Raw genomic sequence first — 7,106 nt, 5'->3', positions numbered from 1 at the left:
TATCAGAGTCTATAAAAATGGTAGTTTCCACTCCTGCTTGGTGGGATATATTACTGGGCATATTCAGCAGTATACTTCATTGAAGTAGCACTAAACGTCGGCATCAGTTCTCTCACTATCACAATGAGACAAATACAAACATACCTTAGCCTCCCAAGCCACACACATTCAACATACGCATGGATCTAGCTCATGGATAGGAGCGCATTTTATGGAACCATGCTGCATCCGAAATTGGTGGTAGTGTGTTTTCTTGGACGATTCTGGTTCCTGTCCCAACCTTAAGGGCAAATTTAAGATGGCGAAGCACAATGAGTGTTTCCTTTCATGTTCCACTTTACGATGCGAATTTCATTTTGGGACACGAAACGAAACAGCAGCTTGTGAAATCAAATGTTTACTGTATTTTTTTCGCACGATTTATGTCCCATATCTTCAACTCTCTTTTCAAACGTCTTACTGTTTTTGCTTCCAAAATATATTATACTGGATGCAGAGTTTGCAAGAAAATACTAGATAGATAGATAGATAGATAGATAATAGATAGATAGATACCTAATTTCACCTTTCTTTGTGTTGCAGGTGTACATTATAAAGAAAATTGAAATGGAACAATTGACACGAAGAAAGGTAAATCGTAAGAGCCCTTACCATTATGTCACATATTATCCCCTCCGTAAATTCCGTTTGAACATCTAATTTTTTTTTTACCTGAACGACTATTTTCAAAAGTTTAAAAAATCCCGAGGGTCCAGAAAGTATTTAGTTGATATAGTTGTCTGAAATGATTACCTGTCTCCTCTTCTCAACATCCAGCACATGTAATTCCACCGACAAGAGTATGGTGGGTGTTCGTACAGAGACTGGTAACTATCCAACAGGTATTCATCGTCGTATTGCAGATTGTGTAATTAACAAGGTAACAAGGTCAAGGTTACAAGGTCAAGGTTACAATTACAATAAAAGTATTGTAGATGTCTAGTATACATTACTCAACCGGTAACCAGCGGAGGAGGTGCCAGCGATGGTTCACAATTTTTTCGTGCTGTCTGTATGTCCGTACTCCCTCAACATCCTTGTGGGGTGCATTCACCGATTCATTGCGTCAAATTAATGTCTTCGTCGTCTGGGAGGTATTTTTCTTTTTTTGCCCATAAATCAGCATTAAATCTCACTGCGCATGTGCTTTTCAGCGACGGAATGAACGGTAATAAAAACAGATTTTGAAATTCTGATTGACTTGTGACGTGCACCCCACAAGTTGACAGATAAAACACTGCACCCCACTAGTCGACTCTGGCCGTTCGTCCGTCCGCCCGTCTGTGCATCTGGGCACTTTCTCGTCACAAGAGTTACACATTTTTATTTTTATTTTAAATTTTAGATCCATTGCATCTGCAAACTCCAAGAGACATCACGGCAGTGCTACCGTTCCCATGTTTTGGTAAGATTAATAAGTTTGATTTAAAATATAATAAAATCAGTAACAATGAAAAAAGGCTAATGTGTCAAATTCACTACCTATGTGCCTTTCCGGGTCTCAAAGACCCACTTGACATTGTCCTGTTGTGTATTGTGGTGATTTGTAAATTCATCATTTGTATTGATATGCCCTTGGGGTGATGCTTACAGAATGTTACGTTACAGTCTAACATGCATACCATAGCCTCCTTAGTTCTCAGAGCCCATATACCTCCTATACATATCATAAGTTTATCTTGAGATGAGAGAGTGTCATTGATAAAATACCGGTTTCCTTGTATAGACATTTATTCCCTATTGTGATTTTTTCTGAATCGAAAAAGTCATACAACCTTCGATGTTTCGTGCAAAATCTCGCCTTAAGAAATTCATATTGCTTCCAACCACAACAACGATTCATTCAGGCTGCATGATGTCCATTAAAGACAACAGCAAAGTCAACTTTAACCTTTAAGGTGTCTCGAGAATATGTTTCCATAACAACAGTTTCAAGACAAGTAAGTCTTAAGGCGGCGTGTACGGTTTTTTTTTTTTTTTTTTTTTTTTTAATTTGTCGTGACACAGTCCTGAACGTAGACGAGGCAGACAGTGAAGCCCGTGAATTCCAAAGATATCAGACATCGGACGAATCGGTACAAGTCGCCTAAAGCTTGATTATATAGCACAACCTTAATTAAAAAAGCCTATTCGGCCGTAAACATATACAGCATCTGAAGTGTACCAAAGACTTGATGTAATATGATTTACGCTTCATCTTAAACAATATTTATACGACGACAAATTTTGAGAAAATGTTCAATTAAGATTTACACTCAATGGTATCATTTAAACGCATTGGATCGGGATAAGCTTAGCCTGAAAACTTGTTTCAGAAAAAAATTAGAATCTAATTTTTATTATAGTAATTTAGGAATGTTTAATTTTGTAAAATATTCCACGAGGACATTAATGAAATAAATGATCACGAATGGGCTTTAACTTTTATAATTACTTAAATCTTGTTTGCATGAAGCATTTTTGCTAGCTTAAAAAAGTTATCAACTTATGACGTAGAACACGACGTCGCCCTTTGTAACGTCGATTTTGATTGGCTGATGCAGTAGTAATAAATAATTCTAACAGAAAGTAGTCCTTCGATAGAAGTATATTTTTCACAGGGATTGTGTACATAAGTTTAAATCATAAGGATTAACTTGAATGTTCTTTTTAGGTCATCTGACCCAAAGGGTCAAGATGACCTATAGCCATCGTGCTCCGTCCGTCGTTGTCCTGCTTGCGCCATTTAACTTTTACTTTCAAAACGCTACTCAAAACGGATTACTGCCAAATTTGGCTTGAAATGTTATTGGGGAGGACGATCATATTTCATGTAAATGAGGCTGTTTCGACTTCTGGGGACAGAGAAGCGGGGCCCCAAATGGGGAACATTGTTGTATATTTTCTTTAAAATCCTATTCCTCCTAAACCTTTGAGTGAATTTCTACCAGTTTTAATGTTTAACATTGAAAGAGGGCAATCATACTTTATAAATGAGGCAGGTGGTCTGACCTCTCTGGATAGAGGGACGGGATCATATCACATTTATTGTACAATGTTTACTTCTAACCTAACCAACAGCAGAAACGTACAACTAAGCTGTTTGCTAAGCGTGATGGTTTCGATTTCCCTTTTGTGAATTTTTCATTTCTCGGCAGTAACACTCCTACTTCCCCAACTTATTTTGCTGAGTGGTCCTGTTGATAGGATAGTCCAGTGCTTGTGCTCAGTATTACAGAATTTTGAGAGATGAAGGATGATGAAGACCATGTGAAATGTCATAATGTACGATATAAAGTCAGACATGCTCGATATCCGTCGACAGTTCTGGTGGTTCCGTTGCCTGTAACCTGATTATTATCGGTCCGGCAGCGACTAATTCTAAATAAAGAAGAGTCACGGAGTCATAGCTTTGGGTCAGTAACATGATAGGATTGAGAGCAGGGAAGTTTGTTTAATGAAGGAATTGACCTATATTCAAGGTCGCAGGAATGGATGTGTTTTGCAGTCTATAACAACTTCATATGAATAAAAACACACGGTACGGATATTAGGGCCACTGGGTAGATGCCATTCAAGTTTGTTCAGAAGAAAAATTTTGATAAACTTTCAAGGTCACAGGGGTCAAATGTGAAGATATTTAGATTACAGAAGGAAATTTTTTTGCAACTTCGGAAAAATAAAAAAAAAAACGAGATTGAATAAAATACCATAAACAACAACCACGAGTTTGTGTGACCAGTTTCTGCAACAATAGAACAAACTATTCTGAGGATGAATTGACCCCTTTTGTGTCATCTTGTGTCACAATATCAGTCGAGGTGTAAGGATATGAGCTAAAGCAAAATGCCTCTAATTAATATCCGAATCTGGCAATGGCCGAAATGTGTCCATTTTTATTACAATATATTTCAAATCATAACGAAAAATTACAAAGTTTATTATCTTTAAAGCAAAGTAAAAACTACGTGATTAAAAGAGTTCGGTCAAAGGTCACAGTGTGAACCAATCAAAACGCATTTAGGGTTTATGCCACGTGTGGTATATACTGAATGTTATTCAATAGTAATGACAATTTAATGTCTTGGTTGTTGTAAAAACACCTATTTTGTTAGAAAATGTTTAAAACAACTTCTGTACAACCAAGGTATATTCAAAATATATGGCTGTAACACGCTGGGATGACGTGCCACCATGTTTGAAAAATGAATGACCTTGATCGGTTGTCAAGGTCATATGAGTCAAATGTAATAAAAACACATTTCGTTGGGAAATTAAGCTGCTCCGGAAAATATCCAAAGTCTCTATAGTTTGCGCATATATAATGAAAAATATTGCCAGAAATTTACTGGTAAAATATAACTGTATTGCAAATATGATACACTTAGATGGGAGCGATGTGTCCTCTCTCGCTTAAACTTGAGTGTGAACAATAAAAGAAAACAAACATGATGTATTTTACTGTTTTATTAATTGTTTGGAACTATATCTATATATCACATATTTATTTTTTACAAAATATCAGTCATTCGGACAATGTACAAGTGATTTCGTGGTCGAGCGGAAACACGCGAATCCAGATATTTAAATGATTATATAAAGATATAAGCTGAACGAAAACCCCTTCAAGGCAATCATCAATATATACTCTTGTTACTACTAGGACAGAAATATGTACACAAATTAATTCAGTACTAAAAGTATATGTCCGGATTTTCAAGCGTCCGGATATTTCTTTTTAAAATTAGTCAAAATACCTAGACGAGTCTGTTTAAAAAAAAATCGTGTGGATCTGGATAAATGAGTTTTATTGTAAATGATCACAGAACATAATATTTGAAATAAAACAAATTCAAACAAATAAAATTATTGTTTGGTAAATTTTATATCATACAAAATTAGAAAGCAAATTTAATAAAGCGCTTATGCTTTTATTATGATATATTCGATAATTTGGGATACGCGAAAATGAAACTCAACGAAAATAAGGTTATTCTCAGTATGCGCATGTGTGTTTCCAAATTATCTTATTTGCATGTAAATATTCGTGATTGCAAATGCCATTGCAACAGATATGGATTAGAAAAGTTTTGAACTTAAAACTGAGATGAACTTTTTCCTTGCTTATTGCCGAAACTAAATCAGTTGTGGTTTAAGATAGCAGAAATAAACTAATACGTGAACTATCCCCGCCAAAATTATGAATCGTCAGAAACCCTTAATTAACGTAAATTTTAGTATAGTTTTTTTTACAGAAATTGTATTAGACTCAATAGGAATCACGCATGTTATTTGAATACAGATACATTTATCTCGCCAAATATAAGTGATGTACAGCAAGTTTGTATGTTCTATATATTTATACATAAATTGTAACTACGAATAACTTACAATAAATAACACCAAAAACAATATTTTTTTTTCAAATCTCTTCAAAATAACGACGAAAATTATCAGAAGTTGATGGAACTTCGTTAATTCAAACACACAAAATATCCCAAACCTTGTTATTTCGAACATAGAATATCCCGAACCTCGTTAATTCGAACACATAATATCCCGAACCTCGTTAATTCTAAAACAGAATATCCTGAACCTCATTAAATCGAATACAGAATATGCCGAACCTCGTCAATTCGAGCACAAATTATCCCAAACCTCATTAATTCGAACACAGAATATTTCGAACCTCGTTAATTGAACAAATACCATTCATAATCTTGTTATCGAACACAGAATAGCTTCCATGTCGGGAAAATATACTCGTTTTTCGGATAATACGAGGGATGATTAATATGTTGTGAGCCTCGTGTTGAAGGAGGTACTCTTCTCTGACTGTATAGTGCCATGTACCCAAGGACTTGTCTCATTTGGTTAGTTTATATCGACGAGGTAGCACTCTAAAGTAAACAAGACAAGCGGCTTTTGCAAAATAGACAGAATTGGTTAGGGTAAGGATGAAAGAGTCTGCCTTTACAATGGCTGCCATTCACGATTGTGGCTTTAAATTGATTCAGTATCCGCCTTATTCACCTGATCTCGCTCCACCAGACTTTCATATACGGAAATATCTATTTCACCATCTATTACGCACCCTGGATGACTTTCTGAATAGCCATGAAAAGGAGTTCTATAAAAGTGGTATTGAGGCCATTAAACACCGCTGGGAAAAGTGTATAGATTCTGAAGGGGATTCAAAATTCAAATCCTTCAATATGGGACTCACAACTTATCAATCAGCCCTCGTAAAAGAATTTGTTTACGGATACATGAATAGTTTTATACAACACACCCGGACAATTTGATTTTCAATCCGACTGAGAGAGGATTTTAATTACGTGGAAATCGAATCGTTTTGATTTTGTACAATAACGTCTTTATGCTTTTAACATAGAATCATGTACACGAACTAGCGCGGTTTCTCTCCCCAGACATTGAAATGTAAGGTCATTCGGAGTAAACATACACTGAAATGTCCTTATTAACGAGAATTCTTCGGTAGACATGATATATCCGGAATAGCGAATGGTCTTAATAGATATACATTGAACTGTCAGTATTAGGAATAATGAGTATCCGGATTATAGAGTTCGCTATGGTGATAATAAGTGTTCCGATTAATCGAGTATGGTGATAATAAATGTTGGGATTATCGAGTATAGTGATAATTAGTGTTCGGATTATCGAGTATAGTGATAATAAGTGTTCGGATTATCGAGTATGGTGATAATAAGTGTTTGGATTATCGAGTATGGTGATAATAAGTGTTCGGATTATCGAGTATAATGATAATTAGTGTTCGGATTATCGAGTATAGTGATAATAAATGTTCGGAATATCGAGTATAGTGATAATAAGTGTTCGGATTATCGAGTATAGTGATAATAAATGTTCGGATTATCGAGTATAGTGATAATAAGTGTTCGGATTATCGAGAATGGTGATAATAAATGTTCGGATTATCGAGTATAGTGATAATAAATGTTCGGAATATCGAGTATAGTGATAATTAGTGTTGGGATTATCGAGTATAGTGATAATAAGTGTTCGGATTATCGAGTATAGTGATAATTAGTGTTCGGATTATC

This window comes from Pecten maximus, chromosome 16, assembly GCF_902652985.1.
Source record: "Pecten maximus chromosome 16, xPecMax1.1, whole genome shotgun sequence".
NCBI lineage: Eukaryota > Metazoa > Mollusca > Bivalvia > Pectinida > Pectinidae > Pecten > Pecten maximus.
This window is presented reverse-complemented; position numbering follows the sequence as displayed.